Below are 25,135 nucleotides of genomic sequence, written 5' to 3'. Positions count from 1 at the left end.
CTTCTTTGCAGTTTACCTTGTCTGAAAGTGACTCTACAAACTTTTCTGTTCCCTCTGGAATGGATGGGGCCTAGTGAATCTTTTTGGTGGTGGGGATGAACAACTCAAATAGTTGCTTATCTCTTGTTTTAAGGAGCGTCCCTGCAGGACGGAATGTTCCAGGCTTGGAGGAAACTGTTATATAACACTTGCACACTCACACACACACACACAGAATATATATGTATACACGTGCACATCTTCCATCTCCCTCAGCACACTTATTAAAGTTCTGTAGTAAGGTGGTCTGAAGAAAATCTCAGTTTCATTCCTTTGCTGATAGCACTGTTACATACTCAGATCCTCATACTGAGTTATTTGTCACCAATACAGATAATTTATATTTTGTAATAATGTTTTTGATTGTACACAATTAAAATGGGTACGTTGAAATCAATTCAAAATTTGTAGGTGAGTTATAATCCTGTTTTTTGGGGAAAGTCTAACTGAGGAATACATATTTATCTTTAAAAATAGGATAAAATATGAAATAATTTTATAATAATCAGCAAAATTAAAGAAAAGTGATGAGTTATATATTTTTGTACCTTGCTGGTAAGATGTCACAATAATGCATATTTAGGACAGTAGATGTACTAAAATATACTAAATTAACAATGAGAATGACCTGAGCTCTAAAAGCAAAAATCTGCCACCTACCAGCAATATGGCTCATCAAGTTAACACCATTGTCTGTACATTGCCTTTTGAAGGCTGCTTTTTTTTATAAAGTATTAGGTAAATCAATTTGTTTGGCATCACAAAGGGAATTTTAAACACATAATGATATGACATATCAATATTCTAAAATAAATTATTCCCCGAAGTTACCATTATTTTGCAGAGGAGAACTCTTAATGATATTATAAATTTAACTTTGCGTTCTGCTTAGCCCACAGGAATATTAAGGTAAACTTTATCTCACTGGAAAATAAGGTGAAAACCAAGCATGTTTGTTAGAAGCTTTAGAGAGAAAAAACAAAACAACAAAACAAAACAAAACAAAGCAAGAAATACAAGTGGATGATGAAGAGAAAATAAGAAATAACAATACTATTATTGAAAATAGAAATGGATATTCAGTGAAAGAATATTACTGGTCAAGTGTATTAAGCGATTATGCCACATGTTAGTAGATAAGTCTTCAAGAGCCAGTAATATATTTTGCTATGTTTTCTACTTTTGTTTATTTTATTGCTTATTTAACTGTTATACAATATATATTTAATCATGTTTTCCCCCATAAACTTCTTCCAGGTCATCCACAACTCCCTATTCACCAAAATTCATGTTCTCTCTCTCTCCAAAACAGAAACTCAATAATATAAAAACTGTCAAAAACATGAACGACCAACACCATTTGTTGAAGATGCTATCTTTTTTTCCATTGAATGGTTTTGTCATCTTTGTCAAAGATCAGGTGTCCATAAGTGTATGGGTTTATTTCTGGGTCCTCTGTTCGGTTCCATTGATCCACCATTCTTTTTTTTATGCCAGTACCATGCAGTTTTTAAAACTGTTGCTCTATAGTACAGCTTAAGATCAGGGATGGAGATACCTCCAGAAGATCTTTTATTGTAGAGGATTGTTTTAGCAATTCTGGGTTTCTTATTATTCCATATGAAGTTGAGCTGGAGAGGACAGGTTCTCCACAAGGAGAGCAACAGAACCAGAAAATTTGAACATAAGAAACTTCCCAGAGACTCATACTCCAACCAAGGACTATTCATAGAGATAACCCAGAACCCCTGCACAGATGTAGCCCAGGGCAGTTCAGAGTCCAATTGGGTTACATAGTAATGTGAAGAGAGACTGCCTCTGATGTAATCTGATTGGCCTGCTCTTTGATCACCTCCCCCTGGGGGGGAGCAGCCTTACCAGGCCATAGTAGAGGACAATGCAGCCACATTTGATGTGAACTGATAGACTAAGATCAGAAAGGAGAGGAGAACCTTCCCTATCAGTGGACTTGGGGAGTGGCATACATGCAGAGGGAGGAGGGAGGGTTTGGGAGGGGAGGAGGGAGGGGCTTATGGGGGGATGCAGAATGAATAAAGTGTAATTGATGAAAAATTTAAAAAAAAGAGAATGAGACACACAAAAAAAAAAAAAACACGAATGAATTCTCACTAGGATTAATGCAGGTTAATTGATAGGGATTAACTGAATGTTAATCCAATTTGCTGTGTTCCAAGCCTTTTTTTGAAATAGTATAATAGCAAAACAGTTCTACCTACCCTCACAACCCATATGTTTGCACTCTTCCTCTCTTGGTTTTTCATAATCTGAAATTAAAATTTTCACTATGGTAAAAGAAATGTCAAAAAAGTAAAACAAAATATTTTCCAAAACACATAGTTCTTTTTGTATTAGTCATCCTAGGGATGGGGCCTGCCCTAGAATGTGGTTGCTATACATAGTGGCACTCTATAGGAGTAAATTGATTATGCTTTGCCAATTGGTATGAATTACAAATTGCTTCTTGGTTATGAGTGGAAACCAGTGTCTACTTCCTCTTCTCAGTGCTGAGGCCCCATATGGATTAAACTTGTGCATGTCTTAAGGATTCTCACATGGTCCCAGCAAATTCATGTGTGGATGAGACCTGTGGTTTCTGAATGACCCTGTTACCTTGGATTCACCCATCCCATCTGACCACCTACAGTTTTTCCACCTCCTCTTCCTTATGGATTGCTGACCTTTGAAAATAGATGTTAGATGAAGGAATTATATTTGTGACTGAGTGCTCAAAATTGTTCAGTCTTCACTATTGTTCCAGTTCTGATTCTTTTTTTTTTTCCAGTTGTGGTTCTTTGCGTTCATTTCCATTCAGTGAATAATGTAGCTTCTCAATAAAGGTTGATTGAGGCACTCTCTATGAGAACCATAAGAGTTGTCCCTGCATTCAGTGGGTTTCACTCCATTTTGTTTGATGTTGGCTATAGGCTTGCTGTATATTCCCTTTACTATGTTTAGATATGTGCCTTAATATTAGTTATAGTTTATTAATTTTGTATCCCTGCTGTATCACACTCCTTAATTCCCTTCCAATGCTAACCTCTCTCCCTCATCTCTTCCCTGCCCCTTTCCAAGTGCACTGATAGGGAAGGACCTCTTCCCATTTCATCTGACCCTATTTTATCAGGTATCTTAAGGACTGGCTGCAAAGTCCTCCTCTGTGGCCTAGCAGGGCTGCCCCTCCCTCGGGGTGGGAGGGGGAGGTCAAAGAGCCCACTATTGAGTTCATGTCAGAAATAGTCCTTGTTCCCCTTAATAGGGTACCCACTTGAATACTGAGTTATCTTGGGGTACATCCGAGCAGAGGTTCTAGGTCATATCCATACATGGGCTTTGGTTGGAGAAACAGTCTCATAAAAGACCCCTGTGCCCAGATATATTTGGTCCTTGTGGGGCTCCTGTCCTCTCAAAACGACAGCCTACATACTGGGAAAGGATCTTCACCAACCCTGTATCTGACAGAGGGCTGATATCCAGAATATGTAAAGAACTAAAGAAGTTAAATAGCAACAAATCAAGCAATCCAATTAAAAAATGGGGTACAGAGCTAAACAGAGAATTCTCAGTAGAGGAATACAGAATGGCAGAAAAACACTTAAAGAAATGCTCAATGTCCTAAGCCATCAGAGAGATGCAAATCAAAACGATGCTGAGATTTCACCTGACACCCATCAGAATGGCTAAGATCAAAAACTCAAGTGACAACACATGCTGCAGAAGTTGTGGAGAAAGGGGAACCCTCCTCCATTGCTGCTGGGCATGTAAACTTGTACAAACACTTTGGAAATCAATCTGGTGCTTTCTTAGACAATTAGGGATAGTGCTTCCTCAAGATCCAGCTATACCACTCCTAGGCATATATATCCAAAATTTGCTTAAGTACACAACAAAGACATTTGTTCAACCATGTTTGGAGCAGCTTTATTCATAATAGCCAGAACCTGGAAACAACCCAGGTGTCCCTCAGTTGAGGAATGGATACAGAAATTGTGTTACTTTTACACAATGGAATACTACTCAGCAATTAAAAATGAGAGGAAATCATGAAATTTGCAGGCAAATGGTGGGACCTAGAAATCATCATCCTGAGTGAGGTATCCCAAAAGCAGAAAGACACACATGGTATATACTCACTTATATAGACCTATAAGATATGATAAACATAATGAAATCTATACACCTAAAGAAGATAAACAAGAAAGAGGACCCTGGGTAAGATGATTAATCCTCACTTAGAAAGACAAATGGGATGGACCTTGGAAGTAGGAGAAAACAAATAACAGGACAGGAGCCTACCACTGAGGGCCTCTGAAAGGCTCTACCTAGCAGTGTATCAAAGCAGATACTAAGACTCATGAACAAACCTTTGGCAGAGTGCAGAGAATCATAAGAAAGAAGGGGGAGTTAATATGACCAGGAAAGGACAGTTTTATTTTCTACATAGCATTTACACACTCTTGTACCTATGTCAAGCCTGTTTAAGGATGGTGATAAAACTGTCTCCATGAGTCCTAAATGGTCACACTTAACAGCACATCACTTCAAATTTAATAACTGAAACAATTTCAGATTGTTTTCACTATTTATTTATTATATTTTGATTATTTCAAAACAATTCTATTATCCTGTTAGAAAACATTTGATTACTATGAAAAGCACAACATAATCATTTAAAAATATGTCTCTTATGAATGCAATTTATAGACAGGAATATATGGCAACAGGCAGTTACCTGAGGTGACATCATACATTCTACATGTAGTCAAGAAAATTTTTTTCTGTGTGTCAGAAAGAAAAAGGGCTGAGGTATTTGTAAACCAACTGGGTAACTTGTGTAGCATGAGGAAATGAGTGACATACTGCATTTTTGTTGTTATAAATAGGTAAACAGATGAATTAAGAGCCCATAACAATCATGAGTTTATATTTTAATTTATACTTTGATTATTTCAAAACAATTCTATTATCCTGCCAGAAAACATTTGGTTACTATGAAGAGCACAACCATAAGAATTTTAAATGTCAATTTGTCCCGGTCATTAATTTGTAAAAAGAAAAAGAGAAAAGAAAATTTTCATATACTCTTAAAAACATACATTAAGTACAGATGAGTTGCCAAGGCTACTAGAAGCATAAAATGAAACTTTTAAAGCATTATAATTTTTTTTCCTATGATGTCCCCTGGGATCATTAAACAGATGGGTCTTCCTAACCACTCTTTAATAAAGTGGCTCCCGTTAATGTCAAACTCTGCATGAAAAGGCCTTCAGTTTGAAGAGAAATTTTTAAAGGTCGTATTAGGAGTCCCTAATAGAAATTATTTTCAATGTATATCATAATTTAAAAATCAGTAATTTACAGACAATCACAGATGAATAGGTATATGCCAGTTATTTCTCAAAGGTATTATTTATCTAGCTTATAAACTATATTCAGGTAGTGCTCATTTTGATGCATTCTTCAAATCAATCCTAAGCACGGAAACCTGAGAGTGTGAGCTTCTTCTCTGCATGTGTGCAGCAGCAAAGGTATGGAGCTCCCCCTGAAATGCATGGCACACTGTGGCCAATATCTTCTTCCAACATGGCCCCTTGGTCTCCAAGGCTGAGGCAATGCTTTATTTGTTTGGATCAATTTATGCCAAAACCATTTGTACACCACCAGACATTGACGTTTATCAATGCCCCAATGATGACTTTTTGTAGCCAATTGATTTTGACTAGAAGCTTCAGAATTGGGCTACTGAAAATGACTCCTGCAAACAGGGCTCAATTTCCTAAATATAATAAAATATTCTCTAAGCTCATTATTTTGTCAGTCTTTGATGGTGTTTCTGTCTTCATTCTCCTGTCTGGTCAAGTTCTGTCATTAATTCACTTTACCTCTTTCCTTACTGTTCATAAATCATTGCCAAATCTATTTTTTTTACAATTACAGCTTCCTGAGATGACTCTTTTCCCCTCCTATCTTTCAGAATGTACCAAATCTCCACCTCATTCAAAATCTATGTATTACTAGGAAGTTCTTACATTTATATTCAAGGCATCTATGAACATGCTGTGATTTGTATACACTGTTTTTTTAAGCTGATTTATTATTGAAGTACTTTAAATAGAGATATTCTGAATTTTACTTAGCCTTAGCCAATTATCAGTATGGACTGCAGCATCTGAGAGGTGAAATTGTAATGCCTACATGACTGTCATCTTTTACACCTCTGTGCTTTAACAGAACTGCCAAGGTTATTATCATTTCCAGGGTTCACAATGGCAGTATTGTTACTATTCATACAGATTGGATTTGTTGTCAATCTACGAATATGTATTCTCCAATTGTAATTTGAATGTAGGTTTCATTTTTATATTTTGTCAATGTTGTTTTATATTAAGCATTACCCAGATTATACTCTTTTTTTAAAGGTTTTAAATATGAGTTGTACTTTTTTCAATTTTCTCATACTTTTTTTACAGTAGAATTATTTATTTATTTTTATATTAATCACAGGTTATTTACTTTGTATCCCAGCCATAGCCCCCTCCCACCTTCCCTCCCAATCCTACCCTCCCTCATCTTCTCCCTGCACCTTTCCAAGTCCACTAATAGGGGAAGACCTCCTCCCCATCCATTTGACACTAGCTTATCAAGTCTCTTCAGGCCTGGCTGCAATGTCTTCTGTGGTCTAGCAAGGCTGCCCCTCCCTTAGGGAGGGAGGGTCGAAGAGCTCTCCATTGAGTTCATATCAGGAATAATCTCTGTTCCCCTTATTCAAGAACACATTTGGACACTGAGCTATCGTGGGCCATATTCGAGCAGGGGTTCTAGGTTATACCCACACATGGTCCTTGGTTGGAGAAACAGTCTCATGAAGGACCCCTGTTCCCTGATATATTTGGTCTTTGTGGCACTCCTGTACTTCTTTCGTATGATTACCTGCAGTCTGTGAAAGTTTTGGTTATGAGTCTTAATATCTGCTTTGATACACTGCTAGGTAAAGTCTTTCAGAGGCCCTGTGCTGTAGTCTCCTGTCCTGTTACTTGTTTTCTCCTATATCCAATGTCCATCCCATTTGTCTTTCTAAGTGATGATTGGGTATGTTACCTCAAGTCCTCTTTTTTGTTTAGTTTCTTTAGGTATATAGATTTCACTATATTTATCGTATCTTATAGGTCTATATAAGTGAGTATATACCATTTGTGTCTTTCTGCTTTTGGGATACCTCTCTCAGGATGATCGATTCCTGGTCCCACCATTTGCCTGCAAATTTCATGATTTCCTCATTTTCATTTGCTGAGTAGTATTCCATTGTGTAAAAATACCACAATTTCTGTATCCATTCCTCAACTGAGGGACATCTGAGTTGTTTCCAGGTGCTGGCTATTACGAATAAATATGCCTTATAAACATAGTTGAGCAAATTAGAAAAACCACATGATCATCTCCTTAGAATCCAAAAAAGCATTTGACAAAGTTCAACACCCATTCATGTTTAAAGTCTTGGAGCGATCTCAAATACAAGGCACATACCTAAAAATAGTAAAGGCAATATACAGCAAGCCTATAGCCAACATCAAACTCAATGAGGAGAAACTTAAATCAATCCCACTGAAATCAAGGACAAGAAAAGGCTACCCACTCTCTCCGTATCTACTGAACATAGTACTTGAACTCCTAGTTAAAGCAATAAGACAACTAAAGGAGATCAAGAGGATACAAACTGGAAAGGAAGAGTTCAAAGTGTCAGTATTCGCAGATGATATGACAGTCTACATGAGCAACCCCAGATTATATTCTTATAAAAAGAATAGTAATAATAATTGTTTTCCAACATTTACTCATAATCAAAACAAATATAACTGTAACTGACAGTGAATCAAATCAGGGTCAAACCTGAATAGGGTCATAATAAAAAAGAAATTGTACAACCTTACTCTCTTCAGGTTTAAAACAATACCGTGGTGAGAAGCAATGGAATACTCTTTTATATTCTTGTCCCAAGCTAATTAATAAAAGGTCCTACTGAGACTAGAATAGCATTGTGCTGGTTAAAGTTTTGATCATTTTTCCAAGTCTGTAGGCTGTCATTTTGTTCTAATGACAGTGTCCTTCATTTTACAGAAGCTTTTCTGTTTCATGAGGTACCATTTATTGATTGAAAGACAAAAGGGCTGAGAAAAAAATGGACAAACTACATCCTTCACAATAGCCACTAATAAAGTACTTTGGTGTAACTATAACCAAACAAGTGAAAGACATGTTTGAAAAAAATGTTCAAGTCTCTGAATAAATAAATTGAAGAAGATACCAGAAGATGGAAAGATCTCCCATTCTCATGGATTGGTAGGATTCACATGGTGAAAAAGGCCATTCTACCAAAAGCAATGTATAGAGTCAATGCAATTTCTATCAAAATACCAACATAATTCAGAACATGAAAGAACAGTTCTCCAGAATTGCTAAAACTTCCTGTACGCTGTCCTTTTGTTCTGATGACAGTGTCCTTTGCTTTACAGAAGCTTTTCAGTTTCATGAGGTCCTATTTACTGATTGTTGCTCTTAGAGCCTGTACTGATGGTGTTCTGTTCAGGAACCTGTCTCATGTGCCAATGAGTTCGAGGCTCTTCCCCATTTTTTCTTCTAACCGATTGAGTATATCTGGTTTTATGTTGAGGTCTTTGATCCATTTGAACTTTATTTTTGTTCAGGGTGATAAATATAGAACTATTTTTCCTTTTTCTGCATGTAGACGTCTAGTTGGACCAGCACCATTTGTTGAAGATGCTGTCTTTTTTTCCATTGAATGGTTTTGGCTTCTTGGTCAAAAGTCAAGTATTCCAAGGTGTGTGGGTTTATTTCTGGGTCTTCTCTTTGGTTCCATTTATCAACCTTTCTGCTTCTTTGCCAATATCATGCAGTTTTTATTACTATTGCTCTGTAAAACAGCTTGAGATCAGGGATGAAGATAACTCCAGATGATCTGTTGTTGTACAGGACTGTTTTGGAAATTGTGGGGTTTTTGTTTTTCCATAGGAAGTTGAGAATTTTTCTTTCAAGGTCTGTAAAGAATTATATTGGTATTTTGATGGAAGTGCATTGAATCTGTAGATTGCTTTTAGCAGAATGGCCATTTTCATTATGCTAATCCTACTGATCCATGAGCACAGGAGATCTTTACATTTTCTGATATCTTCTTCAATTTCTTTCTTCAGAGACTTGAAGTTTTTTTTTTTTTTTTTTTTTTCCAAACGGGTCTTTCACTTGTTTGGTTAGAGTCACCCCAAGGTATATTATGTTATTAGTGGATATTGTGAAGGGTTGTTGTTTCCCTGATTTCTTTCTGGGCACTTTTGTCTTGGGTATAAAGGAAGGCTTTTCAGTATCCAAGTGGGTTCCCTAGTAAGGGGAATAGTAACTATTTCTGACATGAACTCAATGGGTGGCTCTTTGACTTCCCCCCTCCCCAAGGGAGGAGTAGCCGTGCTAGGCACAGAGGAGGACATTGTAGCCAATCCTGATATAACTGATAAGATAGGGTCAGATGGAAGGAGAGGATGTCCTCCCCTATCAGTGGATTTGGAAAGGGACATGGAGAGATGAAAGTGGGAGGGTGGGATTGGGAGGGAATGAGGAAGGCGGCCACAGCTGGGATACAAAGTAAAAACCTGTGATTAATATAAAAAGTAAAAATTATTTAAAAAGAACTTCCTGTACAACAACTGGTCATCTGGAGGTATCTCCATCTCTGATATCAAGCTGTACTACAGATCAATAGTAATAAAAACTGCATGGTACTGGCATAGAAAGACACTGCCTGATCTATGGAATTGAATAGAAGACACAGAAATAAACCCACACATCTATGGATACTTGATTTTTGACAAAGATTCCAAAACCATACAATGGATAAAAAACAGCATCTTCAACAAATGGTGCTGGTGTATCTGGATGTCTACATGTAGAAAAATGCAAAGAAATTAATATGTATCACCCTGCACAAAACTACAGTCTAAGTGGATCAAAGACCTCAACATAAAACCAGACACACTAAATCTCTTAGAAGAAAAATTGGAGAAAGCTCTGAACTCATTGGCATAGGAAACAACTTCCAGAACAGAACACCAACAGTGCAGGCTCTAAGATCAACAATCAGTAAATGGGACCTCATGAAACTGAAAAGCTTCTGTAAAGTAACCTAAATCTTTTCAACAAAATAGACCAAAAAGAAAAAAGACATAACCCAGGCAATAAAATATCAATTCCCATATACATATTTCATTTCAACCAATTCATTTAGAAAGAGATGACTATAAAGCACATTATATTGCTAAATTTCAGGCTTATCTTCCATCCATCAATAAGGTAGTTAAACTTTTGCTTAACTTATTATTGGCTTGAGAAACACAAGCAACACTTTTCATCTCTACTGGAAGGCAAAGATTCTCACTTCTGGTGCAAAAGACTTTCTGTTTATAATTCTTCACACAAAGACAAAACCTGTTCTGAAACTTAAACTAATGTTACTCTAATTTTATGAACCTAAACCCTTTCAAGAATTATATACCACTTTTCTTTTGCTAAGTCCTTCCTATAAAACCCATAAATGTATCTTTAATTGATGACAATGATTTTGAGTTGAGGTCCTTTACTGTAGCCTCATCTCTTCATAGAAAATAAATGTTTGCTACTGCTTAATGCAGGGTGAGAGGGAACCAGTCTGCCATGTCCACATTCCCTAAGATGGAACTCCAACAGACTTACAGAGTAGATCAGCTAAGCTCTTGAGGTGCAGGAGCAAGGAGATGAAGACCCTCAATAGTTTCTCAGTCTGGTCCTGTCATGCTGTGCTCACAGGCTGGCTTGGCTCCAAATGGCTGAGCTGTGCTGACCTGTTGGACACTGGGCCTATATGGCCAAAGTCCATTCCCAAATACACCTGGATGCATAGTACCCTAGCACACCCTAGTGGTCAGAACCCAGTCCTAATTTCACAGTTTGTCTGTGTGTGTGTATGTGTGTGTCTGTGTGTTTGAGGGTCCTTGAATAGCCCTTGATAGGAGCACTATGCTCCCTTTGAAACCTTGGGCTGCAGAGGGGACCTTCTAGAGAATAAGACTAAGGGGGGGCAGTGCAACTCAGTGGTGCTATGGAGAACCAATCCCTTCACAATTCACAATTCACAAGGTGCTTCCACCACCCTTACCCATTAAACATGAGCTCCTTGTCCCTCCCTCTAAAATGAGGTGCCACCACCTAACACTTAAAGCTAAGATAACGTAACCTTATAGGGGGGCTGTGGCATTTCCCAGACATATCCAGTGTGGTTGCTAGTTTTTCAAATGCTACTTCATTTGGCATTTCTTGAAAGCTTATACCTCTGTTCCAACACCCCATTACCAGGTAGGGGATAAAGAAGGTTATAAGGAAAAGGGGACTTTACACTTTACTTCTTCCTGCTGGGTGGGGTCATTGGATTCTTTAGAATGCAATACCAATATCTGTTGTCAGGAAATCCTGATATCGAGGTAACCAGCAAGCCAGCAAGTACAGCAAGCTGTCCTCCAAGCCACCGTGCCTTTTCCCTCTAGGCTGTCATATTTATATCCTTCAAAGTCATCAGTATTCAGCTAATTCCATCTGTCAAGACCACACTCTACATGAGACAATTAACATTTGTGAACAAACCAAAACCCGCCACTTGGGATTATAACAAAATCATGTATACCTATCTGAAGTAAAAATGTCCACAACAGAGAAATGACAGTTAGTGATGTGTTAGGAGTCAGCATGGGGTTGGAGTCAGGGGCTGAGCAGCCACTGCTTGGAGAGTGTAGGACAAGGTAATGGATTTTATCCTGAGAAGGAGTACTTCATGAACCATCATGAGAAGACACTCAGGAGCAGGAGGACCTACATAGCCTTCTGACAGAGTGATCAGTGATGCAGCCCAGGAGAGGTCAGTGTGACTGTGGAAGAATAAGTGGAGACTTAGCTCTCAGTGGTTGGAATTCAGACCATACCATTCCCATAGGAGATGAGGGAAAATCCTCATGCCAAGATGGACTCATGATTATGGCTGACTGGTCTTTAACCTAGAAATGAGAATGAGGTTTGGGGAACAGGTAATACACTCAGAACAGTGTGATATTTGGGGGATTGTTCTTCCGGGTAGAGGATGGAGTTACCCTCCTGAAGATTCTGACTTCCAAAGGTGGGGAAGCAGAGGCTGGAATACTGGGGGAAATGGAAGCCATGTTCAGTCCAGTGGTTCAAAGCATGGCATCTGGCATGCCACTGATTACAAGGCAGTAGCAATCCAATTACTTGCCAGTTATGCTAACTATTCTCAACTCTCTGCAGCTTTATTCTACTCCGTGCGTTTCTCCTCAGTGAAATCACCAGCATTCCTTCTGAAAGTTTTTATAATCCATTGAGCTAAGTTCTTCCCAGCCCTATTAGATTTACTGTGTGTTGAAAAACCCCTAAGTTATTTAGACTGTGAGATGTCCATAGCTGAGTCTTGGAGGTGTGTCTGAGTCTTTGAGGGTTCCATGGACATCTTCTATTGCTTATGATCCTTGGGTTCTTCCTCGTGCCTGCTCCCAGGCTTGCCACTGGAGATTAGCACATGTAAATCAGATTTTCTAATCCATTTTCATTAGAAAACAGATTTGTGGTGTCTAGCAACTGATTCTTTAGGTTTCCAAATGTGTTTTATTTTAGTTTCTGCATTCGTTTTGCTGCCCTTGGGAAAGGACAAACATATTCTTTCCTTTTAAATTCAGGCTCCAATTCTTTGTGGTGTGGCCTTAGTTTGGAGCCCACCACTTAACTGGAAACTGCTGGTTGTCAGAATATCCATTGTACTTCCTGGCTTTTCTTATATATTATTTGTTTTATTATGTCAGAGTAACATTCATGTCTTCAATTAGGTGAAGGGTACCAGGCTACACATCTTCACCTTCTGTAGCCTACGGGTCACCAATCTAATTTTCACTAAGCTGGAATGAACAACTAAAGGAATCTTAGGCTCAGTTAAAAAATGTCCAAGTTCCACTAATTTGTCTTCTCTTTGTGTCACACAATTCTGCCCTCTGCCCAGTGGGAAGCCTCTGGATAAAGCTGATAAGTCTAGGAGCCATTAGTTCATTTCCTTTACCTTCTGAAGCCACACGTTTATTTTTTCTGCACTCTTGTGGATTATTTACATATAGTATTCTTTTTTTCTTTTTACCTTACATTGATCCCTTTATTTCAAATATGTGAAATGTGGGAGGCAACACTTCCTGATTCATAGATAAAGAAGTAGAGAAACAAAGAAGCAAACATCAAGTTAAAGTAGCTAATTAGATGCATCTCCAGTAGAATATAGGCCTTCCAATTAGTGAGTATCTGTTAGCATTTATAAAGAAGGAGAAGAGTTGGCATCTTTTACCATGAGTGTAACATTTAATTCTAGCAGTGCCACTGAGCAAAGGTCCAAGCTGGAATATGGTTACTATATTTCTCTCCAAGAACAATTCACTGGCTGAGTGATGCCAGTGAAGTGAAGGCTAATAACTTCTTCATATCAGATGTGGGACAACTGCCTTGAAGTTTAGATGTAGTGTGAAGATTTCCTTTAACCTGGTCAAACTCACTTGAAAATTACATTGAGGTATAATATGCTTCCATATTGCCTCCTGGTATGCAGGAGCATCAGTTAGGAGTGTGGTTTAGAGAAACCGAGGAGAGACAGAAGAGAGACAGGGTCACAGTATCATGGGGGAGATGTTAAAACTATGTAATGTTTGGTATAGGAACATTCCTAGCATGTTGAGCTACTGTGAGAGAGATGAATGCTAAAAAGGCTCAAATTCCTATAAGGAAAAAAATCCACCTTTTTTTGATTGGTCTACCCTTACTCAAGGGAAAGTTGGTACCTTTAAAAGACAATGGAGATGCATAATACTTGTATTTCCTTTGTATTAACTCAGACATTCCATTAGGCCATACTGTATTGACTTTGATTTTTCTAGGTCTCCAACATGAAGATGTAAGTATAAAAGCCTCTGTTCTGATGATGAATTGACAACAAGAAATAAACACTGAATCCATATAAACTCCAATTTCAGTTGTGTTAAATGCCCTGACAAGAACAGAATTGGATGATTTGAAGAGTCATTGAGGAGTTGTGGGGGAGGGGGATCTTTACGGGGGATTAAGAAGCCTTCTTGATGAGTTTGTTGTTTCTGGCAGCTAAGTGCAATTCCAAGTGATAGTATCTAAAGCCAAGAATATTGGAGGTTTTTGAGGACCCCACTTGAGATTTAATTAAGACATGGAGATATATAGATAGTTTAAAGCTATTGTAAGGCAGTCTCTCAGCTTGCTACTAACTGAACCGAACTTCTCATGATTCTATCTCTCTATTTGGTTTTTATTGTTTACCTCCCTGCTCTGTTCCATCTCCTTTCTATGTTCCTTCTCCATCAAACTGTATCTGACATTTCCTGTGCTCCTGCCTGCCCAGAAGAACCACTCCTTTTCTTCCAGCCTCAGCTCCAGCTCTTAGCTCTTTATTATACAAAAAAACACTTTCCAGTCTTAACCTATCAGGGACAAGACAATTCCTTATCCATCTCTTGTGGGTTGCCCTTAGGTAGGTGAAGGAGGACAATCATTTACAATACAAAACCTGTGATGAGCCATAGAAAGGACAATACCAAAATCCTCCCAGCACTTCTGATGGTACAGAAGTAAAAACGGAAAATACTGGTCAATAAGAGAGAAGGTCATCACAAGATAGGAGATTGACTGAGATGCTCTAGCACAGCAGTTCTCAAATTTGATTGTCCGTATGAATGACAAATGACAAAAATGATTGTGAAAATTCTGATCACTGGTCTTCTCTAAGAGTTTTTCTTTATTCTTTTTTTTTTTTTTTCAAAAAGTCAAGATTAATTTTTCCACAGAGTTTCTGGGAAATATTGAGGCTCCAGGTTCCAAACAGCTGGGTCTGAAAGATGATTAGGTTCAGATCTGACCATTAGGAGCATGAAAATGAGTGTTTTGACTTAGAAAAACAAGAGGAGGGATAGTTTCTGAGTCCAGGTGATGGCAGTTTAAGAAATGCAAGAATGATTCATTAAACTGTTAAATAAAAGAGTATGAGAGATGAGCCATGTGAAATAATATTGAATTTAATGAGAGATCAGACAGTGATGATTTGGGGAAGGACCAACGAAGTGGTGAGGAGACTATGATGGGATAAATGCACCAGAATAAGGGTGTGAGACTGATCATCAGTTTCAAAAAATAAGTGATTTGAAATACGTGGTAACATATATAAAAGACACCTAGTCACATAGTTTTGTTGGAATCTCTCAATACATGATATAAGTAGTGATCATAATGGTATCAGGACCAGAGGAAAGGGCTGAGAGGAGATTTGCTGGAATTAAGAAGGTACTGAGAGATTAAGCATATGGAGAAAGGAAAGAAGAGTTGGTCAGAGGGTGGTGCTTTAAAAATAACTCCTAATAGACTCATGTGTTTGAATGGTTGGCCCATAGGAAGTGGTACTATTGGGAGGTGTGGCCTTGTTGGAGTAGGTGTGATCTTGATGGAGAAACTGTGTCACTGAGGGGGTGGGCATTGAGGTCTCAAACACTCAGGATGGGCCTCATGGGGACATTTTCATTCTGCTGCCTATGGATCAAGATGTAGAACTCTTATCTCCATTTACAGAACCATATCTACCTGCATGCTGACATGCTTCCCATTAAGACAAGCATGGACTAAACCTCTGAAACTGTAAACCAAAACAAATTAAATGTGTCTCTTTATCAGAGTGCTGTGGTCAAGGTGTCTCTTCACAGCAGTAAAACCCAAACTGAGAGAGAGATCATGATCCTTAACATCAGTTATGGATAATAGGTAGTGGAAATGTGACCATGAGAGTGGGTGGCAGAGGTTTTAGTGCTGAAAAACAAAAACAAAAACAAAACAAAATAAAAAACCAAAAACTTTCAGGAGTTAAGCAAAAGAAAAGGTCGAAAATTTTGGTATACTCCCAATTGAATAGGAAATTATGAGGACTCCAGTGTCTCAAGAAACCAAGAAAGAAATAATGGTAGGAAAGATGAGAAACGGGAGATAAGAAGATAATAGGAAAGTGAGGAGATTTGTGCAGCAGTTTGGACAATTGTGTGCTCTCTTGTTCTGTGTCAGTGCTCAAAGTAAACAGTAGAAATGGCACAAAATTCACTTGTAAGCTGTGAAGGAAGAAATGACTTTTAGCTTTGAAAGAGGATGCTGCAGGAAGGGGAAGTGGTACTGTTAGGGCACAGAAATGGTAGAATTGAGGACAGAGGGTTTTGTTTTCAGAATATAATGCAAAAGGGGCAGTGGCATTTAAAGTCATAGTATAGGCTGACTATGCAGGTGAGACTATGTCTGACAGGAAGCCTCTGAGAAGTGCACTGGCATGGTGCTTGGGTATGTAGAAGAAAAAGAGCTTAGACATTGGCTTCTCCTAGAAAAGCCATTAACAGATTGGAGTTATTAATTCCTATCCTAGATGGAGGCAGAAGCAGGAATAAAGGAGGTATCAATGATTTATATAGTTTTAAAAAGCAAGGAGGCTTGAATTATACAGTGTTGGTGGCTTTTATAGAGAGATGACTCATAGCAAAAAAAATGCGATTTCATTTAACAGTCTGCTTCACTTAAGATATTTTTGGTGTGTGTACATTGTCATTTTTATTTGCACCTGAATGAGAAGCCAGAAGACATTAGCAGTCTTCCTCATTTTCTCTCCACCTTAGGTTTTTTTTTTTTATTTTATTTTGTTTTATTATTTTTTTAAAAGATCTCTCACAGAACAAGAGGCTTGCCAATGCAGCTATACTGGCTCGTTGGCAAGCTTCAGTGTTCTTGTCTTTGTGAAACCACTACTAAGCATACAAGCATTTGTGTCATTCTTGCCCTTTTGCAAAGGGAAGAGCCCACTGGATGCACAAAGGAATGGCACTAATTAGTATCAAGGCCTAATGTTCACCATTCTCCAGTGCAACAGGAAGGGAACAGGTATCATGTATTCAGGGACATAGGCTGGAGGACAAATGGACATTTACAGGGATTTGGCAGAAAACTAGGGGAGAGTGGACTCAGGTGCTTATAAAGTTGTACTTCGCGGTCTAAAAAGGGACTGATTCATTTGTACCTAGAATACACATCAAGGACTATGATCCAAGAGGGAGGAAACAGGACAGTCTGGGAGGTATGGCAAGCCTGCTTCTCATCAATGCACCCAACTTGTCAGTGACTCCAAGGAATGAAAAACTCCCTCCCTCTTCTGGCCAACACCAGAAGGCTTTGATCTCAGAAATGTGAGGAAAGCAGAGATAGTAGTGTCTGCTGCTGCAGACAGTCAGCCCATGAGATTGGCAGACCTTTCTCATTAAGAGAATGTAGTCTCTGGGGGACAGGAGAATGGCTGAGAATATAAAGTTTTTCCTGCACGGGGTGTAAACATGAGTTCATCATCCAGTACTCATTTAAAAGAAAAGTATATGGATAGGCATGTTTAATCTGTGCACTGGGGTGACAGAGACAGGAGGATGGAAAGAGCTCCCTGGATACCTCTTCTAGCACAATCAGTGAGCAACACATTCCATCAGAGACCCTGTCTCAAAAAGCAGAGAGAATAAGTGAAGGAGACACCAGATTTTGACCTATGACATCCTCAAGTTTGTGCACACATATAGAGAAAGAGGGAGGGAGGCAGGGAGGGAAAGAGAGGGAATGGGAGGGAGGAAGGTGCAGAAAGATGGGAGAGAGTAGAGAGGGAAGAATAAAGGAAGGGAAGGAGAGAGAGAGTGAGAGGTTGTAAAAGGCAATACATCATGATCTTTGAAATCAGACTAACTCCGGGAGTACATTCATTTCCTTTCTCTAGCTTTAACCAACTGCCTCAATACACATATCTGTTCCTCTTCTTCATTGTGAGTGAGTGAAGAAGGAGGTAATGGAGAAAGAAAATTGTGGAAGCTAAGCTGGCTCCATCCATAGCACCTTAGAGAAAAGAGGACAGGAAGTGTGGGGAAGTCAGAGACAGGTGTCATCATTAACCTGATGTGCTGGCTGGGTATGTGGGGAAACTGCAGAAAGGGCAAGGCTATGCCAAGGTAGCCAATGCTCCACTCAGGGCTGGCAAGGTTCCAGGGAAGTGCACCCACAGGACTTGTGCACACCTAGGCACAGGCCAAAGAGGGCTGGGCTTGCCTGAAGCTAACAGAATCTGTCTGTCTGTAGAGCCCATGTAGACATCTGCACTGTCAAGCAGGAAAGAAAATATTTATTTCAAGGTGGGGAAAGAAACACTCAGCAAGCAGTTGTCCCAGTGCCCAAAGTACACCCCACAGTCTCCCAGATGTTCCTCTTTGGAGTTGCTTCCTGTCTCCTCTCTTGAGAGTTGCAGGGGTGATGGCTGATAGCAGTGAGCACCCTTCTAAGGAATGGGTGCATGAGAGGCCCTGGCAGCCCCAATTCTGGCTGCTGACCTCTTCCGGGCTGCCTTTAAGAGGTTCTTTTCAAAGAGCTCTTTCTCACGGTAGTGCACTGGTTTGCCATGCAGTTACTTCTCTTCTGCTTCCTTGTAGCTGAGCTCATCCAAGGCAGCGATGGAGCAGATGATTGCTTCTGGAAGAAGAACCTCCATGGTAAACTGCACTTTATCTCCTCTAGTCAGGGAGAGCAGAGCCTCATCTGCTTCCTTGCATATTTCTTGCAAATGCCTGGCCACAAGATGCAACTGGTCGTCATCCTCCAGATAGGAATCAATACAGAAGTCTTCCCCCCTTGATTTCCAAAGATTGTCCACCCACCTGGACGGTTTTCTGCCCTGCACAATCTCCCGCAGGTGCTGGTCGGCCCCCTTTCTCTTCACTATGAAGCCCACGAGCTTCTGGTTGGCTCTGTCCCAAGCAGCCCTCATACGGTCAGGCAGAACTTTCTTGCGGGGCCCTTTCCCACCTGGGGCATTCTCCTCCTCCCAATGTTCCAGGTCCGTCCACATAGCTCACCTTAGGGAAATCAATGTGCAGGTCTCCTTCTTGGATGGCCCTCCTTAGCGGGTAACTGACTTGGGCAGTGTAATAGCCCATAAAGGAGCCCAGGTAGGCGCCACAGGCCAGGCCCTCTCTGTAGTGGTCGATCACTGTGAGGCACCAGCTGATGCCCTGGCTGTACACTCTGCTGGCTCTTCTTATGAGTGATATTTTTTTCTCCACAGTCCAGATGTTTCAACTTGTGTAGAGGGGCACGGACACCCTTGTGCTCAAACTGAATGTTAGCTTCCATCAACAGCACCCTCGCCATCTTGTCATTTTGGCTGACACTCTTTACCACCGCTGGCCAGAATGGAAGGTCCTGAAATTTGAACCAGACCAGTATTCCTCGTTCAATGGTATTCTGTAGCTGGGCAGAAGCCACCTTGGCAGCTTGGCGTGCTTTTTGAATCTTGGAACGCCTCCTCTTGAACCTGGTCTTAGTCACCTTTGAGTGAGCGCACGGTTCCAGTTCTGGCACACTGCAAGGTGGACACAGCACATGGATCTTCCTTTTCCTGTTAGCAATGCGGAGGAATCTTCGCAGCCTCGGGATTGGAGGCATGCAAGCTGCTGATGCTGAGTTTGCAGCTGGCTTCAGGGTGCCCGGGCCGTGGCCCTCCTTGCTCTCACGGACAGCATTCTTCCTTTGGACTCCAGTAGCCTGGGTGTGTATCTCAGCAAAACGTGCTTGTTGCTTGAGGGCTTTGGGCGAGGACCAGATGCACCTCAGTGTCCCAGAGGCAACCTGCTGCTCTTTCTTAGCCTGGACACTCTGTGTGGAGGCCGGGGCAGTCAAAGATGTGGGCTTGGATGTCTTCAGCTTTTTCATCCATGCATTACCACCAGAATTTCCTTCAGGTGTTGGGTGACATAGTCTTACTCTGAGGCCTCTTAGGACATTGTGTTTCATCTCAAAGTGTGGAGGCCCAACAGCAGTGTGTGCCTGGGCTTTTCCACCTTTCACTGTGGGCACTTTCTGTGAGCCCACTGGCAACACAGGACCCTGGCGTTGTCCCTGCTTTCCAGGACTCCTCTGGGGGAGCTCTTGGCCTTTCTGGTTTTGCTTTTGGAAGCACAGGCGCACTCTCAGCCGAAAGCAAGGATGTGGTTTCGAGTTGGCCTGCTCTTTTGGCACCTTTTGAGGAGCTGTTCTTGTGCTGGTTCTTTGGCCACCTGTCCTTCCACCTTGCAAACAGCCTCCCTCCCCCAGGATATCGAGAGCCACTTTGAGGGCTCTTCTGTATGCTCTGGTCTGCTTTGGTGAGCCATTGCCCTGTGACTCCTTCCCTGCCATGGAGGCAAGGTTCACAATTTCAGACTTGGTTAGTGGCCTTGCTTTGGTGCTCCTCACTCTTGTCTTCTCCCCCATAGGCAAGATTTGCACCTCCAGGAAAGGTGCCCCTCTCTTCTTACTATGGTCTAATGTCCTGGGTCTGGACAACACCCTTGCAGGCCACAGCTGACCCTTCCAGCCACACAGCACATACTCTGCAGAGTTCATGATGACAGTACATTGGGTCTGTGCTGATCACTACAGGATGAGCACCTTGGTTATGGTGGGCACAATGACTGCCTGGCAGTTGTCTCTGGCCAGGCTCTCTTGCCTGTGCTACTGGCCTCCTTCCACATTCTGGTGGAGGAGCTGGAGCTGACTTCCCTCAGGGTTATGTGGGCTTCCCCTGCATGGTGGGAGAAGGAAGCAGAGTTGCATTAGGAAGGAAATAAATAGGCTTTAGCCAGCATGGACACATCAACGTGGTCAGGTGAGGCAAGGGTAATCAAGGGAGCTCACAAAGCCTGTTCTGCAGATGTGGGAGAAGATATGCAAAAGGTCCAGAGCAGATGGGAAACAGTTGTAATAATGTTGTTCCCCACCCCAAGTCTGGAGTGTTTAACTTTGTCCCAGAGAGGTGGATGTAATTACAAGGGCTGGGCATTTTCTTGCCCACCAGTCAGTACCTTAGGGCTCCCTGGGATTCTTTTGCCAAGGAAACCTCATTGTTCTCTTTCCTAGGGAGCTAGTCCTGCTCTGCCAACCCCAGGATGCCTATGGACAACCTAGTGCATGAGCCTTCCATACTTGTGTGATTCTAAGTTGAGCAGCAAGGAGGTGGGGAACTCTTCATGGTGATTCGCATAACATGGTAAGAGAAAATGGCTGTTTTCATAGCTTCTGGCTACCCCACCAGTCCACCACCAATCTTTCAGCTTAGTTCTGTTTCCATTGTGCACCTCACTATGGCATCAAGTGTCTACAGGGCATACTAGGTGAGATCCCCAAAGAGAAGGTACTTCTTCACTAAAAAGACATGCTTACTAATTGGAAGACTCAGGGATTTCAGATGGTAAGCAACAGGGTTATATGACATGACAGGGAGACAAGTGTCTCTGTTGGAACTGTGCACCCTCCTGCTGCAATGTCAAGCCTATGGTAGACCCTGCACACCCATATCTGCCTGTGATGAGCACTGTTAATCCAAGAGATTACAGACCACTGACCTCTCCTGTCTCTAACCTCTTTGCCCTAATGTTAATCCATAAAGTCTTAGACAGGAAATTAAAGTAGCTACTTGATGATATGGATGGTCACGTGTCCATCCCTAGGTCTCATGATATTCAATCTCATCTGTATTATAGCTCTCCTCTTCATGTTCCTCCATACTGTCCCTCTCAACATAGTCCTCCCCTTAACCATCTCAGTGTAATTTCAACCCTTTCTTCTCCTCTCTGTCCTTCTGTCTGTTTGTCTCTCTCTGTCTCTCCCTCTGTGTGTGTGTGTTTATGGTGGTAGCTAATCTGCTCTTAACTGCTTGTTCCTTGAGCCGGCCAGTTTCCTATCAGCAGTGTGCATGTCACCTGAGGGAAAACACATTTGTCTGATCCTCAAGAGGCTGTGCTTGCTGAGAAGAACTACAACACAGAGGAAGAACCAAGAAAGACCCACATGCCACCCATGTTCACTATTCATGCTAGGATGCAAATTTGATTCTTGACATTACCAGGGCACCATGAGCCATAGTAAAGCAGAGCACTGTGAACTGGGGGCTCCTGTGACACAAATCATCTTGGGACCTCCCATTACAACAGGTCCCCTCTGTGAGTGTGGCCATACCGAGCATAGGGATCCCAGATCTTATCCTAGGAATTCCTAACCTTACAGAAGTAGGGGGTGGAGAGCAATGACATTCTCCTCAATTCCTCAGTCCTTTCCTTCTGAACCCCTGTATCCATGAACTACTGGTGGTACACGCTAGCCCCCTATTCACAATGCAAATGTGCAGTGTCTCTCCTGTTGCATTCCCTTCCAAGCATTACTGACTTCAATCTGATCTCACAATGCATAAAGTGGCTATCTACATAAAGGAGGCTAGGTGTGTCTCAGGCCACATCTGCTGGATGATGCAATACTAAATGTGTATGGTGGAAGTATGGAGTTCATTTTAGTGATCACAAACAGGAACCCTTCCTCTACTGAGGCTGTTTCATCTAACAGGGTTAGCTGGCTCCCTCTGATGCAGCTCCCTTGGAGTCCTAGACCCTGGGACACAGGTGTCTCCTGAGAACACAGAGGAAACGATAACCCCTCAGGTACCTTAGGCTGTCTTCTTCTGGATCTTCCTTGAACTGACCCTCCAGCAAGGCTGAATGAGCACCATCAGGCCCAACCACATCACCACCATCCAGACACCATGCCTCATAGGGTACCCTTAGAAACCTCAGATATGTGACTTATACTTACAAAATGCACCCTTTTCACGCTGCACAGGTCTGCACAATGTTCAGCTTCCCTCGGGCAGTATGTTCTCAGACTCACATACTTCACTTAGAAATCATATCTGGAATACAAAGTGTGTGTTCAAGCCCACAAACCATGCTATTCAGGCATCATCTGTAACCCAGACATAGAGAGATGTGCATGCACTCATATCAGTCCACACTCCCCCACCCACACCCCCTTTGTGTATTTTGTCTTTGTATGCCTGTTGCTCCAGGGCATATAGAAGTCCTTGCCTTTCCTACAGACTGCTTAAATGTTATCACTATTGCCACCTGCCTCCACTGTTTCAGGCATCATCTGCCTCCAGACCACTACTTTCAACCAATGCTTTGCTGAAATTTCTGTGATAGTTACCTTTCTGGCAAAAACAGTGCTCTCTTTTCCAGAGGCACTGCAAAAGGAGAAGAGGTAGAATACTGAAATCCCTGTCTCAGCACATGCTTCAGCCCTGGGACCAAAGGCCTTTTATCAAGAACTTGCACACAATTGCTGTGTGTGAAGTCTATTCACATTTTCTCCAGATGGGAACAATAGCTTCCTTTCCTGTGGCAAGACAGACACATGGGTTAAAGGAAGTCTGATGAGAGGGTGCAAGAAGGGTATAGTGTATATTGGTCACACAGAGGAGCAGAGACAAACAGAGGGATCCTGATGTGTTGGTGGGTTTTGGGGAATCCATCGTTGCACACTCTGTAATTCCCAGCTGGTTCTTAACCCAACTCAGAACACTGTAAAGTCTCAGACACAGACACATACTAATGCCTGTTGGGGGAAAAAAGTCTGGCCTCTCCTCGGGTATTCATGACACCAGATGTTTTACTTCAGTATACCCAACTGCCATTAGTGGCCAGTATTAAAGGCAGCTATCTTTTTGTAGGCCCGTGGCAGATATCCAGGCCCGGAGAGTATCACCACTTCCTATAAACCATCTTCCAAAAAAAAAAAAAAAAACCTGCAGGTCAGCACACACCTCCCACTCATAAGCCTCCACCCCAGCCCCAAAGGGAGGCCCAGATAAACCTCTGCTTTAAATGCCTTCCAGCTTCTCTCTAAGACAACAAATGCCACAACTATCTAGGCATTAAGGTGCTGCCACACAGATGCAGTCATTCTGTCAAGCACACAAGTGACAATCATCGCCAAAGAGAGAAAAGGTATCCATTCACATGTGTGGGGAACTATGCTTTCATGGCCTGAAATGATAAAGCTGGCACCAAAGGGTTGTCACCTAAGGACAAAGAGACAAGGCAGGGACCTTTGGGCTTCACTTCAAACAGTAGTAGTGACAACAACTCCTGTCCCATGAACAAGCACACAGGCTCCCAGGATACACTCAGAGGGTCAGCTCACAGAGTCACTCAGGTTGGCTGAAGGCACCTCCGTACATGCCTCCTGTGGTTGTCTACTGATCTCACCTCTTCAGTCTGTGAGTATCCTTCACAGATATATCTGTAACCAGGAAAGAATGGCTTGTCCTCGTTGCCATGGCAACCACAGTGTCATAGAAAAAGTTTTCTGCAAATAGCCAATTCTTTGTGGAAACCAGGAAGTACTGTTCACTTACACCTCTGTCACCTAGTTCCCCCCAGCCAGACCCCTGTAGCTTCAGGCCTGAAAGAAAGTAAGCATGCACACACTACAGAAGATGTCTCTATCACTCCAGGGTACAGGGTCTTTAAGCACAGAGGCTCTGGGAGAAGGCAAGACAGAGATGGCAGGTACCAATAGTATTTCAATTGTCCACACAAAAGAGGACCCAGAAACAGTTGATTGAGTATGTGTCTGTACAAAATGAATTCAAGAGCTGAAATACTTATCTGGTGCTCTTATGGAAAAACTATCTGTGATTTTAAAGTGATGAATTATAACTAGAATTGTTAAAGACGTTTTAGCATTGGTAGTGTTCACATTTGCTGTTTTTCCAGAAACCTAGCCTTTAAGCAGGTAAGCTATTTATAAACATCATTTTTACAGGAAAGTCTTATGAATTTCAAATCATATACCTTGAGGAATTTGGCTTGTATCAACATGGGAAACAATGAATAAATCAGTGATACTTATGTTTCAAGACACTAAATCTTTTTCAACTTAGAGTTACACTTCTTTATGTGACTGCTGTTAATTTGTATGTGAGGCTGATTGGAACACTGACTTTTAATTCTCAACCATTTCTTCTGTTAGCATGGTCAACATAGCTCAGTCACAAATCAGC

Source organism: Meriones unguiculatus, chromosome X, assembly GCF_030254825.1.
Source record: "Meriones unguiculatus strain TT.TT164.6M chromosome X, Bangor_MerUng_6.1, whole genome shotgun sequence".
Taxonomy (NCBI): domain Eukaryota; kingdom Metazoa; phylum Chordata; class Mammalia; order Rodentia; family Muridae; genus Meriones; species Meriones unguiculatus.
The sequence above is the reverse complement of the archived record's forward strand: the minus strand, read 5'-3'. Positions refer to the sequence as shown.